At 41.8% G+C, this 19,630-nt stretch overlaps 1 protein-coding gene across 2 annotated transcripts in view; it reads left to right on the top strand.

The window, feature by feature from the left end:
• LOC124150676 (probable GPI-anchored adhesin-like protein PGA55) overlaps window positions 1-19,630 on the top strand; it is a 60,695-nt gene that overhangs the window by 17,538 nt on the left and 23,527 nt on the right. Inside the window, exon 1 of one of the 2 annotated variants that reach the window (XM_046522669.2) lies at window positions 8,752-9,381. The exons of the other annotated variant lie outside the window; for it this stretch is intronic. The gene's annotated coding sequence lies outside the window, so the exon portion shown is untranslated. Of the gene's footprint in view, window positions 1-8,751; window positions 9,382-19,630 lie in introns of those variants that run through there. 2 annotated transcript variants of the gene reach the window in all.

The following is a 19,630-nucleotide window of genomic DNA, read 5'->3' as shown; positions in this document are numbered from 1 at the left end:
TTTCAGGTCAAATGCTTTGTCGCGAATCTGTCCCTGTACGTGTGCTCCTCAATGTTGAATGTGGCGCCACCTCCGGTGTTTTACCATGTGCAGAATAAACAGTCGACTTTTCCAGCCCACAGCAAATGCAAGACGTAAGATGAAGTCTTAATTGATAATCAACATTAGGCCCCGAGTCGGTTTGGCTATCAGACGTCTCATCACTGGTACAGTGTACGCTTTATTTTCTGAGTGGGTTCCTCTCTGTTGTATTCTGATTTATGATTATTCATTGCCCAAGGCCTTGTCAGGCAATAAACGTCCTATCCAACAAACTAGAATCACGGTTTGGCATACAACACATACCAACAGACGTGTGTGAAGTTCTGTTCTTAAGGGGGCACGGGAGGCCTCAGTCGTCTAAGCCGCTCCAAGTCGCTGTGAAAAGTTGCGTCCCTGGGGCGTAACAGAAGCTTATGATTGTGGGTTCGAATCCCGATTCGCCTTGATTGTCTTTTCTTCTCGGGCTGTTAGCACCATACCCGACCTCATCAAAGTGGTAAACGTCCAACACTTGAAGCACATTAAGCGGGCATGCCATGATATAACTATGCGTGTGCTTATGCGTGTGCGTGTTCGTGTGCATGTGTGTGTTCGTGTGCATGTGCGTGTTCGTGTGCATGTGCGTGTTCGTGTACGTGTGCGTGTTCGTGTGCATGTGCGTGTTCGTGTGCATGTGTGTGTTCGTGTGCATGTGCGTGTTCGTGTGCATGTGTGTGTTCGTGTGCATGTGCGTGTTCGTGTGCATGTGCGTGTTCGTGTGCGTGTACATGTGCGTGTGCGGGTGCATGTTCGTGTGCGGGTGCATGTGCGTGTTCGTGTACGTGTGCATGTTCGTGTACGTGTACGTGTGCGTACCATCTTTTGACGAAAAAGTCGTGTTATCAAGAGCAGTAAAAACGTTAATAATATGCATTATGTTGTAACGCACAGATGTCTGCTTTATATCTCCAACGTACCTGTGGTATGCACAGACTGACAGGGTCTCCCACTGTAATGACAGTAATGTCCCAGGTAAATGTAAATGCGTAACAATATGCTATGTATACAGAGTCGGGATTATCGGAACTGTCCTCCCACTTAGGGACGCGTATTGTGAATTAGGTAAGCGGATCATGTATGGTAATATTTGGCAACCGATCATCAGGTTAACATCGAGGGCTACATAACGGTGAAATGGATAGCGTCTGTACTGCTCATGTTTACAAACTTAGACGTAAGGTATCCAAAGATATTCTGTAAACAACACTGAACTCCTTTAAGTATGACAAGTCATAAAACTTCCTCACGATTCTAACATTGTTATTTTGTACATCTGAAGACATGACTCCTGGGTGATAAGCAAGCACATGTACAAATGTTATAAATTCGACGGGTTCACAATGAAAATATGCGACTGAAACGAAGAGACAGAATAACTTTAGTAATATGAAACTTTGCGTGTTCTGTAACTTCTTGTGAGTTGTATTGTATTTTGTGTTGTAACAAAATGAGGGGGCACGGGTGGCCCAGTCGTCTGAGGCGACGCCATTCGCCGCGCAGTGTTGTGCGTCCCTTGGGCACACCAGAATCCTATTATCGTGGGTTCGAATCCCGGTTCGCTCCGATTATGTTTCTAGGTTTGTCAGCACCATACCTGTGCTCGTTGGTTTCACCAAAATGGTAAACGCCTGCATCACATGAATCTGACACGCCGTGATATAATTGGGATACTGTTCAAAACGGCGTTAATCCCAACTCACTAATAATGTGATAACTATATGTATAATCTGTGCACTGGTACATCAGTACTTCTCCTACCCTCCAGTTTTCTCTATAGACGTTCAACTAGAGATTCATATATATGGCATGGGCGGAGCATATTGCCAGATCACCAGGTATGTCACTCATCATACACGTAGCACGATGTCTTAAAGGGTGTGACATTTATAGCCTGTTTGTTGGAAATACAGGTGAGGTGAGGGGAAATTGGGTTTAACCTCGCGTCCAAGATTATTGCACTTATATAGCGACGTGCGTACGTGCGTGGCTGCTTGTACTAGTCTGGACTGATGCCGATTTATAGTGTCAGCTCACTGAGGTTCCATGCCGCAGTTTAACATGAATACCCCACTCAGACACAGTATACTGACTCCGAGCCGACCAGTCCTTGTTTTAGCCCCTTAGTGCCGAACGCCAGACAGGGTAACAACAAGTACCATCTTTAAACGTCTTTTGGTATGACGCGGATTGGCGGACGTTTTTACCACTAGACCACGGAGGCGGTCTGGGAATACAGGTAGAAGGGTATCCAGTGCCATGAAGATCCGGGTCAGGCGACTAACGGGATCGGGTGGTCAGGCTTGCTGACTTGGTTAATTCATGTCATCGTATCCCAATGGCGTGGATCGATGCTCACGATGTGAATCACAAGATTGTCTGGTCCAGACTCGATTATATACAGATTGTCGTAATAGATGTGGAATATTGCTGAGTGCGGCGTTGAACAGCAAACAAACACGGGTATCCAAAGAATACCTTCAGCGTGAGGCAGTCGACAATTGAAGTGGACTAGTGTGATCTATACACAAGCTTCTTGTGTGGGCTGGAAGATATGGTATAGCCTCGTACCCTACAGTAGCCTTGGGACAGATGCACAGTCTTTGCTCAGCAGATATGTCTTATGAATATGGACAGGGTTTTGTCGCTTTTATTTAAATATCCTCCATGTATATAGTGCATTTCTGACACTCATGATATTAACAGATCTAGAAATATGGAAGCACCGTCTCAAGATGGGTAGGTTTGCGTGCCCATAGTAGTTGTAGGGTTTCATTTACACCGATTGCAGGTCGCTGTGATTTACCTGGAGGATATGTAATGGACGGTTTAAAGTCCAAACCATTTGCCCTTCCACTCACTCGCGCACCATGTAGGAACCTTTGACCACCCATGCCCATCTCCGTCCAGGCCGACTCAGGTGATTTACGACTCCGTGGTGCTAAACATGGCTTTGCAATCGGAAACCTCGCAGTTTCAATTTAGTACGACACAGAGTATACATGTATCGGGAAAGGCAGCTTGAAGTTTTTCAGCGTCAGGTGTGCCTGTACGTGAAACTGATCTTGAAGAAATCTTGTCAGAAACATTTGACCTGCATTGCTGAGGTCTGAGACAGTCTTGATATATGCGGTATTTGTACTTTAATGTAGGCGACTCGTGATGGTCCGCAGTGAATTAAAACTAAGAATCGAGAATAACCTCAGTGAATACGTATGTGGTGTGTGGTTTTGAGGTAAGAGCTTAATCAAATATAAACTGAATTTTGAGAGCTATCTCTGTCAACGAAAAATGGATAACTTTAATGTTATTTTATTTTACTAAAATGGTGCGTATATAAGCTAAGTCAAATATAAAGGGGGCGGTCGGGTAGCCTAGTGGTTAAAGCGTTCGCTCGTCACGCCGACGACCCGGGTTCGATTCCCGACATGGGTACAATGTGTGAAGCCCATTTCTGGTGTCCCCCCGCCGTGATATTGCTGGAATATTGCTAAAAGCGGCGTAAAATCAAACTCACTCACTCACTCAAATATAAAGTCTTGCATGCACCTTTAATAATTATATAAACCACTCAATATGAATTTTGTACGTTGATAAACAATTTGAAAATTATTTATTATGTCAAGCGTGTGTTTGTCAGATGTTTCTCATCAGCACATGGCTCCATCGATCAGCTGATGTCATTTATGTTGCTATTTGTGGCGGTTGCTTTGCTATTTTGACTGGACTAATATGTTGAAACGATGTGATCATAATGATATTTGTAACAAGTGTCAGTCCTTATGTTCCTGTTCCAGATCGCTAGACCAAGAGGCCAACTATCTTACATTTACATCGCCTTGTCCACGTACAAATTAAACTAACGCAATTTCACAAAGCGAGGATATCACAAGTAACACTGAAGGTCTAGAGTATATGTAGGCATTTTAAAGTTGGATATAACTATATGTATTGGAGGCAAGAAGTAGCTTTGAAATGTTGTGTAGGTATATTAAAAAAGTTGTTATCCATAATACTCCTTGTCATATTACTGTAGGACGAAGCTACAGGAAGAGAGTTTTTGAGGATCCCTTTGTGCAACGGAAACCAGGTTCTGTGAAATTAAGTACTCGGTTGGGATTCTGGGGCAGAATGGATCCCCTGTACCCTGCTCGAACCGACAAATATTGGGGGTTGTATGGTCACTGTGGTCATAGAATACGATACCTAGATAGAGACACAGGCACGCTCCACGATGGATACATGGACGGGGTGTATCGTCGATCTCGCTATCGTCCACCGATTTGTCTGGACCAGACGTTGACTCTGCTGCAATAATGCGGACTAATGCGTGACACACTACCCATTCGCACTCACTGAGGACGTCGCTTGTTCGCCAACATTCGAACATTATAAGATAAAGAGCAATTCATTTATGCCAAGCGATGACAGTACATCCTTATCTGACCCGTGAAAACTCGACTATGCTTGTCGTAATAGACAACTAACGGGATCGGGTGGTCAGGCTCCCTGTCTTGGGTGATGCATGTCATCGTATCCTAATTGTGTGGATAGATGCTCATTATAGGTGCTCACTGGCTTGTCTTGTCCAGACTCAATTATTTACAGACCGTCGTCATATAGCTGGAATAATTCAGTGCGGCGTTAAACAACAAACAAAAACAAAACGCCTGCGTCACTTGGGGCTTCCCCCCCACATTTAGCTCCATATTAAACAAACAAAACAAATAAACAAACATCATTCTCAGGACACACCATTTTCATTCTAAAAACATAATTAGCAACTGGGCTGTTGAAGTATTGGTGCCTAAGACAAGTATACAGTTGAAGAGCTTAGAGCCATAAGGGCCAATGTCATGTGGTGTCTGTTTTGAGAAAAGTGATGAAAAAACATAATATTATGCATGTTAATAAACTTTTCGTTTTACCGATAAATTCCTAGACATTAACGCATTCTGACAGCAGAGATATAAATGTTGTTATAAAAAAAACATTCAAAAAAGGAAATAAGCTTATGTTTTTAATTTGTGTAAGGGTGGAAAGGGCCAATGTCTGTATTTTGGCCCTTTTTGACCCTCCGGCATTTGCATAGGATTTAACATGTGAGATTGATAAACTACTTCTGAAGGTACAAACACATATTACTGAAGTACTTTTAAATGATTTAAACTAATGCCAACTTTGTTGAAATAGTCGAAATATGATAATAAGGTGACAAACTTTCAAAATCTCTCTCAGACAACCAGTCTCAACCACATACTGAAATGAGAGCTAAAAGGGCCAAAATCTAGCAAAGTGACTTTGGCTCTTTTGAAACTTGACTTTGGCCCTTTAATAGAATTTTAAGTAGCTATATTTCAAAAACGCATCAATGAAAACATACAATATTTTTTTTACAGGTAGACAAGAACTCATAGATGTTATTTATGCAATAATATGCAAAAGGGGCCAAAGTGCATTTTGGCCCCTTTTAGCTCTAAGCTCTTGAGTTGTAGTAAAGCATTGAATCACACCGGAGAGTGATTCACTAAACCAGCTAGGCTTCGGCAGAGAGAGGGTCATCCATTCAAACGCTGTCTGTGACGCTAGAGTTAATAGCCCTTCGTTACGGACGATAGAATGAGAAAGGACGGATCATGGTGTGTTAATTGTTCTACAGCGGTTTAGAATATCTACAACAGTTACTTCATTCATTTGTGGGTCATGACTGATCCTTTGTAGTAAACCTTTTCGAATGCACTTAAAACCCATCTTACCTCAGTGGCATGTGACATTCGTCTTGCTGATGGCATGTGCCATTTCCAAAGTGCTGGAGAGCCTTAGCTTCCTGTCAACAAACCAGATATGATAACATAAGATAAGATAATATTTATTGCAGAAACGTTCCATTACGGGACAGATGCAATTTTAAAAGACAAGACATTATGATTCATATATACATATATACAGACATACATAATTTACATTCCTGTAGACACATACAAAAACAAAATAATCAATATTACATATTTGATGATATTTTTATACATAAAATGTCAACGGTTGATTATGATGAAGGGGTATTTATTGTTTGAAATTATAGATATGGAAACAAATGCAGTTGATATTGACTGCTTCATTATTTGACAGGATGTAGTGAAATAATTTATCTTCATGACTGTGGACATTTACATTTACATTTTGTCTGGATAATTTTTCAAAGAGTATATTTCTTTCTTGAGTGTGTTTAATACAGTGAAGTAAGTAATGTTTTTCGTCATCAATGGTTGAATATGTAGAGCATAGCCTCTGATGTAGTGGGGTTGGTGGCTTTGTATGTCTTCCAAGTTCAATATTTAATTTATGGTTACTTAATCTTAGTTTAGAAAAGTGAACTCGATATTTTTTTACTTTACAGTGACTGAGATAGGGTTCTAATTTTATTTCATTTTTAACTATCCTATATGTCCTAAGTTTGTTTCCTGTGCCTCTTTTTGCATTTACATCTTGAAAAGAGGGAGTTGAATTTAGATTTGATTGTCTCTTTGAATATTAGTGATAGGAAAGCTGAAGTACTCAAATTGTGTTTTTCTAAGAATAGATTGAGCTGGTAAACCCATCCTAATCGTTTTTTCACCAAATATGTACTTTCTGTAAAAGCGTTCTGAAGTATTATGTTTTTGGAAGAACATACATGGTGATAAAAATTTGCTATTTTGATTAATACTGTGTAGATAAGAGGGTAGAGTCCTAGTTCTGCTCGGCTTGCCCAGTTGTGTGTTGTTTTGTTGACACCTAATATGGATTTACAAAATTTGAGCTGCAGTTTTTAGGGGATAAATGAATCAAAGTTGTTCAGGAGGATTGATTCTACACCCCAGATTTCACTATTATATAAAATTACTGGCTCGATTAATGTTTTAAATAGTTTGCAAGCAAGAGCTATGGGTATATCTTGGTTAAAAATGGTGGACTGAAGCTTGTGGTAGGCCCCTAGGCCTTTTTTTCAAGAGAGGTTTAGCACTGTTTTTAAGTTTACCATTTGCTTGGAATCGTATTCCTAAATAATTATAACTATCTGTAACTAGTATTTTCGTATCACCCATGGTCCAAGTATTCTTTTCTTCTGTTTTAATTGATTTTCCAAACACTACAACATTTGTTTTATCACTATTAATCTTTAGATTATTTGTGGCACAAAATATCTTTAGTCCATCAAGTAACACTTGTAGTTTTTGGGGGGAATCGGCAAATAGAACTAAATCATCGGCAAACAACAAATGACAAATGTTGAAACCATTGAGTGTTATATTATTGCTATCAGATTTGATGTATGCTGACATCATCGGCCTCTGGGTTATTTCCTGCAAATTCAACACATTACAGGTCATCATCAACTTGTTGGCGGAGTTAACTCAATCTCACATTTGATTAAGATGCTGCCTTGCCAACTTCGAAGGTGAAATACATACTTGTGATGCTTTTTTTAATCCATCGTCGTTACACCAAAAATATAAAACGTCAACCTAGAAGAATATTCATTCTCGATTATCTGCCGAAACAGTCTTCATTTGGCGTAAAAGATCAAGTAGCCGTGACAATGATATGAATGGATCACCAAAATGATGCCAGTTGTTCGGGGGACGGTCGGGTAGCCTAGTGGTTAAAGCGTTCGCTCGTCACGCCGAAGACCCGGGTTCGATTCCCGACATGGGTGCAATGTGTGAAGCCCATTTCTGGTGTCCCCCGCCATGATGTTGTATGAATATTGATAAAAGCGGCATAAAACCATACTCACACACTCACTCACTCGCCAGGTTTTCGGGAAAAGCGTAATACCCGCCAAAAACATTTTGCATAAAAAGTAAGACTTAGAGTTCGTTTGTTGCCTGACGCCGCACATCAGCTAGTATACTCCTGCCACACGACGACAGCCATGTAAAAGAAATCGAGTCTTAACCACTCGATCGAGTGGACCAGACAATCAAGTGAAACGATAGAGTATTTACTGATTATGTTGAAACTTTAAAGTGTCGTAGAGTACACGTGCATATTGTTATGAGGATAGATACAACTAAAACAGACGCTTTCCTAAATTGTGGTATCGGTGGGCGATTAAAATACTTCCTTGCTTGCTGCTGAAACTTGTAGAGTGCTGTAGCTTAGGTTGTGATACATTCCAAGGCAACGCGCTGACATCTACAGTAAAAGTTACGTCCCCGAAACGTAACAGTTGATAAGGATTTACGATGCGTACGGAAATGTAACACGCGTTCTCGAATGTCTCCTAAATAACAATTTTATCTCCCTTCCACAGCTATTTTAATCACATTCGGTATAACGCTCAACAAGTAGTTTGTCTCTAAGGTATAAAATGTCAGGTTTGGTCAACACGTGACCCGTCTCTTATTGTTTACAATACGCACTGGAGAATTTGCCCTAGAAATCGTCGCTGTGGAATGCGAGGAAATCCGGGCTAACACTACTGCATATGCTACAATTAACATTAATATCTACCCTTTATTGAAATGCCTAAGTGACTTTTCATTATCCCACTGAGCCACTCACTCAGAACGTACTTGGAAATGAATTTTGAGAAGTCAAAGCTTTTAAGTGAACTCTGGTTTCACTGCTTGGCTGACCATATTGTATGCAGGGTTTTGCTGCCGCCTTTCAACAGCCTTGGGTATCAACAATTCTCAACTATCAAGCTCCGTTGACAGAGGTATTAATTCACTTTGACGGTCGCCCAGATTCCTGAGACAAACTGTCCAGTAGGAAAGTGTTTATAATTATGTCTGTGTTGAATCTAGGCTTTAACGCATTCGGTCCCGGGGGAAAGTTGTAACTTGTGTTATAGGACGTCCTGCGGAGTGGGTTCACTCTCTCTCGGGTTGTCTACCTGTCGGTGAGCCGGACCTTACTTTGAAGTTAAAGGTACTTTCGCGTGTGGTCAGTCGATGCGTAGAACTGTCCAGTCACCAGCTACAACTGACCGTAGTAGTAGCAGCAGCAACAACAGCCCATCTTATGTTATATATTCATCCTCCAGTGTTATTTGACCGTGACCCTCGCTGACAGTGTCCCACTTTACGCATAAATCACGTCCCGACACTCGTCCAACGCTAGCGAGCTTGCGGGCTTATCTGCCATATACTTATGTATTATATATGAAGCGCGTCGCGGGGCTGTCGCCCAGTGGGGATACGAGACACACACGGACATCAGCTACTGAAGCATCACCCTCTCCTCCATCTACCATCCTGGCAGTATCTGACACTGGATTGTACACGGCTACACACAGATAGAAAGACCTCCACACACGTGAGTGGCTTCAGTTTGATGTAACACTATTCACTCCTGTATTGTTAGTTTCGGATCAGGGCAAGAAAGTGTTCTGTAGCAGTAAATTCACATGTGATTGCTGTTATTGCCATTGAGAAACATTGATACGTTACTATCACGTTCTGATAGGAAAGTCCAGTGGTTCTTGTAATTCTGTGCTCGGTCCTTGTATAAGGTCATGGTTCCAAGGGATTTTCAGTTGATAAAGCGTGTCTCGCATTTGGAACATTAAAAATAATTTCTCTTCTTATCAGACATACTATTGTGAACGACGTATACACATCTTTATGGAACATATCAAGCTGCCCACATTGATTATCACGGCTTAATAGCAGGAAGAAAATTAGGAAGGAAATTTCTTGTAAAACATTTCGCGTTATTTCTGTTATCACATGGCGTACACATCTTTTTGCAACATATCAAGCTGCCCACATTGATTATCACGGCTTAATAGCAGGAAGAAAATTAGGAAGGAAATTTCTTGTAAAACATTTCGCGTTATTTCTGTTATCAGATGACGTACACATCTGTTTTCAACATACCAAGCTGTTCACCTTGAGTATCACATCTTAATAGCAGGAAGAACATTTGGTAATTTCTTGTAAATCCAAACCCTTTGACAAAGTGTTGATGAATATTCTGACCATCCATCGTTGGTTGAGTGTTAAGGACTCACTTGCCTGGGGTATCACGTGCAAGATTAAAGTCGACATTGGAACTTGGAGAATATAACGCAATGTAATATACGTGTTCATCCTTTAAAAAATGAACGTTTGATGGCGCGTGAGCTTACAGCTGTAGGCTTGTTTGTCCAGTCGACAGGTGTTACTGATATGTTGATAACTAGTTTGTAATCTGGTAATATGTGCTGCATATATTTAACGCGCGTTTATATTGTAATAACTTTATACTCCTCTATGTACGCGAGTGTAATACATGCACATCCAAGTAGACTCAAGCAGTGACACAGCAACAGCCCACTACCAACCGTAAACACATACATGAATAGCGTTTGCATTGATGGATACTATAGCAAGGCCGACGAAGATATAAAAATATAACGTGTCAATAAAACCTCAGATGATGATAAACACGTCCATAGTTGTCATCGGTCCCTTCATGTGAGCATTGCAGGGCGATTTTCAGCGTTGATGTTGCGATCCATGAAACCATTCACCCTTAACGTAGGTGTATATTTTTAGATTCCGTCATGCATAGTTTAATAAAATTAATAGCATTATGTGTACCCTTGCTCCAGCACGTAGTGTCTGTAACATTCTCTGCTCCAGCTGTAGTGCCTGTAACATTCTCTGCTCCAGCTGTAGTGCCTGTAACATTCTCTGCTCCAGCTGTAGTGTCTGTAACATTCTCTGCTCCAGCTGTAGTGCCTGTAACATTCTCTGCTCCAGTTGTAGCGTCTGTAACATTCTCTGCTCCAATTGTAGTGTCTGTAACATTCTTTACTCTAGCTTTCGTGTCTATAACATTCTCTACTCTAGGGGACGGTCGGGTAGCCAAGTGGTTAAAGCCTTCGCCCGTCGTGCCGAAGACCCGGGTTCGATTCCCGACATGGGTACAATGTGTGAAGCCCATATCTGGTGTCCCCCGCCCTGATATTGCTGGAATATTGCTAAAAGCGGCGTAAAACCATACTCACTCACTCTCTACTCTAGCTTTCGTGTCTATAACATTCTCTGCTCCAGTTGTAGTGTCTGTAACATTCTCCACTCTTGCTTTCGTGTCTGTAACATTCTCTGCTTCAGTTATTGTGTCTGTAACATTCTCTGCTTCAGTTATTGTCTGTAACATTCTCTGCTTCAGTTTTTGTGTCTGTAACATTCTCTGCTTCAGTTATTGTGTCTGTAACATTCTCTGCTCCAGCTGTAGTGTCTGTAACATTCTCTGCTCCAGCTGTAATGTCTATAGTGTCTATAACATCCTCTGTGCCATCTATACAGTGTGTGAAACATTCTGTACTCCAGCTATAGAGTCTGTAACATTCTCTGCTCCAGCTGTAGTGTATGTAACATTCTCTGCTCCAGTTTTCGTGTCTGTAACATTCTCTGCTCCAGCTGTAGTGTATGGAACATTCTCTGCTCCAGCTGTAGTGTATGGAACATTCTCTGCTCCAGCTGTAGTGTATGTAACATTCTCTGCTCCAGCTGTAGTGCCTGTAACATTCTCTGCTCCAGCTGTTGTGTATGTAACTTTCTCTGCTCCAGTTTTCGTGTCTGTAACATTCTCTGCTCCAGGTTTCGTGTCTGTAACATCCTCTGCTCCAGCTATACAGTTACTTTTCTCCACTTCAACAATAGAGTGTATATGATACATGTTGTTACATACACTATCTGTTGAAATATATGACGTTATTTGAATAACAGCTTTTAGTCAAATCAAGATGTTCATCCTCCGCATTACTTGAATACTTTCAACACTCGAGTACACAAAGCAATTCTTTTGTGCGTCCATATCTGATGAAGACGACATAACTATCTCGTCATCGCCATAGTTTCTGTATCAAAACATTCCACTGACCGTGGTCGGCGATGCAGAAATACAATGTAGGTGACATACTCACGATTTCGGGGCCGACACAAAAGCGCCTGATGTATTCATACACATAATGTAATTGAGAATTCATCTCTTTAATCAGATTATGGGTTGAATGTGCGACCTTGATAGCTTGATTAAATGTGAAAATGTGACTAACGTATTACTCATAATGGTAGACATACACGACAGCTGGTATACGCGGATAGGTATTCAGGCACGAAATTTAGTATACGCAAACGGGTGGACCTGTACACTACCTGGTATTCTTAAACGGGTAGACATACACGACAGCTTGTATACTTCCACACGGGCAAACATACACGATAGCTAGTATGCTCACACGGGTAGACATACTTTCCAGTTAGTAGTCCCACACGTGTAGACGTGCACGCTAGCTGGTACTCCCACACGGGTAGACATGCACGCTAGCTGGTACTCCCACACGGGTAGACGTACACGCTAGCTGGTACTCCCACACGGGTAGACGTACACGCTAGCTGGTACTCCCACACGGGTAGACGTGCACGTTAGCTGGTTCTCCCACACGGGTAGACGTACACGCTAGCTGGTTCTCGCACACGGGTAGACATGCACGCTAGCTGGTACTCCCACACGGGTAGACGTACACGCTAGCTGGTTCTCCCACACGGGTAGACGTGCACGTTAGCTGGTACTCCCACACGGGTAGACGTGCACGCTAGCTAGTTCTCCCACACGGGTAGACATGCACGCTAGCTAGTACTACCACACGGCTAGACATGCACGCTAGCTAGTACTACCACACGGCTAGACATGCACGCTAGCTAGTACTACCACACGGTTGACATACTTTCCAGCTAGTGTACCCAGACTACAGACACGCACAGATATAAATCAGTGAGTGTACCAGATCTGTATCAACGACTTTGACGAGTACGATCAGAGCCACAGATAAACAATGTATTTGCTTAAAATCCCCCCCCCCCCCCCCCCCTAAAAACACACACACAAAAACAAAACAAATAATATATATATATATTTAAAAAAAATAAAAACCCAATTATTTTCAATTAACTTGCGTACAGAAACGCATGCATTGAATGAAAAACTCAAATGTATAAAATCAGCAAGCGATCGCGAATATACCCAATAAGGCTTTTTCAGCATGCGTACAGAGGAGCTAAGTTCCGAAACACAATTACGAGCCAATTTACTTTCCGACTCAATCCTGTATATTTAGAACCGTTATATATATCCAAAACATTTCATTTTTGGTAAATATTGAAATGTTCACTCATGTTGTGGAAAATACCAATAGAGTGATGAATAGATGAGTGAAAAAATATTGGCCACCCAATGAAAAATGTAAAAAAAACAATTAAAATAGAAACCTTCGAGTAAAAACTAAAGTACTCCAAAGGTTATCTCGAACTCTGTACGATTTCATAATGCAACTCATCGTTACTTAGACGTATTGGCTACACGGCAGAAAAAAAACATATGCTTTGATACAAAGAACCTCAAATAATTCAGCAAAAGTGGATGACGTGGATGCAGCTTCTCCTTATCCCGTTGTATTATCTGATTCATAAGTATTCCGTGGATCGATGCTCATGATCACAATCACTGGATTGTCTGGTCCAGACTCGATTATTTTACAGACCGCCGTCATATAGCTGGAATATTGCTGAGTGCGGCGTTAAACAACAAACAAACAATCATAAGTATTCCACATACAGGCGTAGACTTTTAAACATGAAAATAACGTGCATACCATACAATCCCTGCTTGTCAACAGAAACGGGATCCACGTGGACGATGTATACCAAGTCGGCAACAACTATTTGTTATTCCCTTGCACACATGCCCCTTAAGCTTGTCTTCTCTCCCAGACCCTAGTGAACAAATTCAAAATGAATCTAACTAGAAGTGTAGAATGATGTGCAAGTTTAGATTGCCTCAACTCTTAAGCTTTGTTCTTGGTATCCATTTTGATTATATTTTGTATATGGTAGATATATATCATTAAATATGATGTCTTTAACACGAAATGGATAGCGATCTGTGTGTGACTTCATAGACATAGCCTACAGCTAATGTCGTGGGAGGCACGGCAAGGTCAGTTTTATATCTATGTCAATGGAAATGGACACTTAAACCTTCAGTTCCTCGGTCTCCAGGTGTTGGTTAACGCTGGAATGTGACTGATACCACAGACAAACTTAAACTAGTCCTTGCTGAGAGCTTAGCCCGCCAGGTGAGAATCTCCACTGAATCGTGTATTATAGCAAAGGACTGAGTAATTATTAATGGTCGACAGATTCTATGCCTAAGCCAGGATTTAACTGTCGTGAGAATTAACATTATTGACAAGCCACACCCCAGTGTTAAATTCCACGTAGTCGTAGTAAAAAGAGGTTTGTTTTGTCACGGATTTCGGACTTATTTTAATAAAGTTCACCGAGCTGAGAGCATCGGTTAGCGGGGTATGTCTTGGATAGTTCAAATATTTACAGGGGGCACGGGTGGCCCAGTCGTCTAAGGCGCCGCGATTCGCTGTGCAGAATTGCGTCCCTTGGGCACGCCAGAAACCTATGATTGTGGGTTCGAATCCCGGTTCGCCCCGATTATGTTTCTAGGTTTGTCAACACCATACCCGTGCTCGTGGGTTTCACCGAAGTGGTAAACGTCTGAGACCTGCATCACTTCGGGCTTTCCTCCCACATTAAGCTGACAAGCCGTGATATAACTGGAATACTGTTAAAAGCGGCGTTAAACCCAACTCACTCACTCACTCAAATATTTACAGGCCATACTTACGTCATAAGTTATGCCTTAAACAGAGCAGATTCGAATCTGTTTCCTTTTGTGTTAGAATCTGGTCGCATGTCTTGCTGTATCAGTTGACGTTGTCTCAACGGGTTTAAGTGGTAGGCATTAAAGAACTGTCTTAAATCACGTAAGGTAAAGTGTAAAATGTGACGAAACAGAAAATGAGTGCGTTAACATTACTTCATTGGCATTACACTTAAGCACTCATTAAAGTATCTTTTCACTATAAGACGCCACGTTCAGTTGACATCACTGTTATGCGATAGTATAATTGTGGCAGTGCGGTGGTGGTGGCAATACTTATTAACTTCGGCCTGTTATTTCACGCCCCCGTCGAAGTAAACACCAGCCACCATTCGCGGTCGTCTCCTCATCCTCCGTGTACCAGGCTAAGGCTGTATTATGGAGGACATCCACAAAATTTAACCTGTAAGAATTAGGGGACAACAGGCCCGTGTCAATTTGTAGATAAACGCTAGAGCCGTGCCGTATGTGGGGTTAAGCTGGCGAGTCAACACGACCACAGCAGGTACACAGGACCACGACCCACGAGCCACAGCACAGTTAGATCTCGTTTACTTAAAATAATACAATTGTTTGTCCAGTCGTAACATAAATTAGTTTGTCTTCTCACTCTCCCGCACAGCACGCTTTCCTGAAGTATGGTGTGTACAGGGTTATTCAATCATGTCAAAATATTTGCGTCTTCCCAGTTTGCAATTCTTTCATAAATAACAAAATAACCTGTTAAATAAACTTGGTAATCTTTGAGGAGCACAGGTCGCCTTGTCGTTTAAGGCGACGTATTTCACTCTGCAGAGTTGTGTCCCTTGAGTAGGCCAGCAGCCTGTGATTACAGGTTCAAGTCCCTTCCGAATTGATTATGTTTGTAGTTGTCAGCACCATCCCCGTGGGTTTTTCAAAAGTGGTAAAAGTCTGAGGCCTGCATCACTTCGGGCTTGCATCCCACATAAAGCAGAAACGCCCCGATCGATATAACTGAAATACTGTTCAAAGCCAAAACTATTCTAAAACCTGCATCACTTCGGGCTTGCATCCCACATAAAGCTGAAACGTCCTGATATAACTGGAATTATTCAAAGCCAAAACAATTCTCTCTCACTACTCACTTGAAAAAATTACGTTGATCCAAGAGGGCAGATTTACAACTATATGTTAATTTAATCTGCATGATATATCATGGGTGTAACATAAATTAGTACTGTACAATTCACTTGTCATGACATCCTTCTCCAGTGCGCTCTGACCTAGGCTAATGAATACAATTAATTGTGCAAGGTTATGTACAAGGTTATGTACAATCGCGTCATGTGGCAATTAAGTAGCAACATTGTTCGTCCAGTGATGACAGCAGGAACCTAGGTATGTTACCTAACAGGATGCATGTCGTATGTCTACTAACAGATGACCTGACAATGTAAGGCGTTTGCAATATGGAGAATAATTGACTGTCCGCGCCCGACCATCATTCTTGTCCCCGTCCCCATGCAACTTACCTGTCAATCACACTTCGACACGTGTTGTGCTCCAACCCTCATCAATCAGAGTGTATGCAGGTAGGAGGTGAACACGTGTCATCAGGTCAATAGCAGTAATACTATGTCAAATTATGAGTTACCATGATTCAAACCATGTTATCAGGTTAACTTACATCATCGAATGATTGGTGACATGGCCTTACACACGTAACATCCAACTATGTAAGCGCTGGTTAGACAGTAATAGTCAGTGAGTGAGTATGGTTTTACGCCGCTTTTAGCAATATTCCAGCAATATCACGGAGGGGGACACCAGAAATGGGCTTCACACATTGTACCCATGTCGGGAATCGAACCCGGGTCTTCGACGTGACGAGCGAACGCTTTAACCACTTGGCTACCCGACCGCCCCTAATAGTCAGTGAGTGAGTTGGGTTAAACGCAGCTTTGAGCAATAATCCAGTTACAGGGAATGAGTTTACTTGTGTGGAACGTACTTGGTATGTATATGTACGTATATCGTGTCTCGTCAATGCGATCAATGCAACCTTCTGAACTAACTAGGGTTCGATTCCCGACATTGGTACAATGTGTGAAGCCCTTTTCTGGTGTCCCCCGCCGTGATATTGCTCGAATATTGCTAAAAGCTGCGTAAAACCATACTCACTCACAACTACACTAGTGTTCGAAGTGGGCCATGAATATCCATTAGGTTTATTGCGTTATGTGCACGAAATCATCTCCAGCAGTCTAAGTCGAGGTGATGCAGCTGTCAATTATGTCCCTTAGTCGTCACGATCTGCCGAGTGCAGCTTCGAGTCCAAATTTTGGCCTGATCGTGATTCGTCGCCATTTAGCACCATGCCCGTGCTCGTAGGTTTCATCAAAGGGGTTAATACTACGACGTGCGTCAGTGCAATCAGTGCTCACATCTCTCAAGTGGTGTTCTTATTAATTAACAGGTGCGCTTGACTGATACCACGTATATGATAACAATAATAACTCGTGTCTGTCTCGTAAATATATAGAATTATTTTACTTTTATTGGAACAAGTACGACTGGAAGTTTATGGTGTGTATTTTATGTAACGCGTATTCACGGATACCTTACTACATAATATATACATATCTAGTAACTTAAACATACAAGAGTCGTGTTTATGGATTTAACACCACTTACCGTAGAGAGCCTAATGCCCTTCATTGAAAATATGTATACACTGTCCCTAGCTACTTCACATTCAATAAACTTGATGGTCTTGAGATCCTTGAAATCCTCTGGTGTGACGGCTTTGCTTCACGAATCACTTTCAAATATATAGAACGCATATTTGCTTTGTACCATAGGTTTTTATATACTGTGATGATTAATATGAATGTCGGTATTATTTATGGTTGTATATCTCGGAAACTGTGTCGCCAACTCTCGTCTCGAATCGTAGTCGTGGGCATTTGTTTAAAGATGGACCCTTGTATGAGATGTGATTCACCTTCTTTGTTTACATTTTGCGATTATGGATTATATGCACCACAGGGTGCTAATTGCATTATTGAATTCGAGAACAGAACATGTGGTATAAAAGGTGTTTCGGTTCATGAAGTGTTAGTTTCTAACACTCCGTTAATACACCATTGCGTACACCTCAATCCAGATGTTGGTGATCTCACCACCTATGCATTCCCTGTTGTTGAGAAACCCTACACTCTGTGACATCTATTAAACACTATTGTAGCAGGTGACAGGGAGCCACGGCGGGTTGTGGCCAGGTATGCGGGCGTTGTGTGCCCAGCAGGGTGGATGAGGTCAGTCTACTGCTACCCTGTCCACCTCCACTCCTCCCATTGTCCACGACTGCTGGAGCAACGGGACGTGACCAGTTTTCATTCTCCTCGTAGCATCTCCAATGTTTGTATGGTCAGTCAGGACAATACAAGTCGCCTCGTGTGTACATACCCGGATATACTTCCAGCTTGTCTGAGTGTAAGGGGGGACCTAGACGTACAATCATATCGTAGTCCTGGGGATAACACTAACAATACTGTCACCATATCCATCACAGCACACGAGGATTTTAGAACCGAGGGGCTTTGCTTCATGTGATCTATAGCAGACATATTTCATGTCAAGGGCGAAGAGAAGCGGCATTCTCATGTACGGACACAGATTTACTGGCTTAATAAACAAGATTGATTTCATAACTGAGTATTTCGTACCCTTTCCGAAAACCAAATGAAATATTCATCATTCACGATGCACGAGAACGGTTATTTTTCCATACTAGTGTATTAGCACATCCTAAAACCTAAAGCGTATCTAGAGCCAGTGTATGAATTTCTATCTGTCTGATATATATCTTCTATCTATCTATCTGTCTGTCTGTCTGTCTGTCTATCGATATATCTGTCTGTTCTGTCTGTCTGTCTAATCTATCCTATCTATCTACTGGACAGTCGGGCAAGCTTTACGGAAATGTTACTAGCCCAATTTCAAAGTCAATGGCATTTGGCTTGCGGGCAGGCAGCTATTTCGAGCTCTGCCTAGACCTCCCATATATACATAATGCTTACTACGGTGCATGAATTGTACCATTAACATTGAACCGCTGACCTTGAAACGCGGTGCTGAAAACGATAAGGAGAAGAACGCCAGTGTCGAGACGCTATCAAACATACTTAACAAATAAAGCCGTTTACGCTTAGTTCCGTATCTAAATTGTGTACATAGTCTGTCTATTTCCAGATTTACTGCCCGTGTACAATGAGGCGATGAAGCCAGCGATTTACTCCACTTGTCAGTTGTTGTCACCAGATACCAACGACTGATGGCGTCCGTGTCATTGAACCTGCCTGTACATTCCTCAAACGTATAAGAACGTTTTAAGTACTGGATATCACGCGAAAGTAAACGATCATTCTGTTCAGTGTGAGATTCGTCATGGCTAAGACATCTCGTTGTCTGGGCACATTATCGCATGCACCATTAACGGTGACACATGCTATCACCGGATATGGAGATGAATCTTTTCGCACATTGTAGGCTGCGTCTATACGTTAGGGTGGCCCCGGAAACCAGTAAGGTGCCCGATATACAAGTTTCCTGGTCAAATTTGTATACGTACATGCATACGAGTCTGTTTGTCAATACATTTTTTATGACGTTTTCCGATCCGTAGTTTAAGTTCGACGCTACTTTTGATCTTAAATCCCTCGCGCACCCAAGGATAGATTTTTTTGTATTTTTTACAGTGATTGGAGCATTGCGTCCTTAATATGAGTTGTTATTGTTCTGATGCCATTTGTAATATTGGACATGTATATGGGAGGAATTTTGTCTTCGTCTTGAAGAAAGATACAGTAGACCTGAA

Source organism: Haliotis rufescens, unplaced genomic scaffold, assembly GCF_023055435.1.
Source record: "Haliotis rufescens isolate VD_foot unplaced genomic scaffold, xgHalRufe1.0.p SCAF_119, whole genome shotgun sequence".
In the NCBI taxonomy this organism is placed as follows: Eukaryota; Metazoa; Mollusca; class Gastropoda; order Lepetellida; family Haliotidae; genus Haliotis; species Haliotis rufescens.
This window is presented reverse-complemented; position numbering and strand designations above follow the sequence as displayed.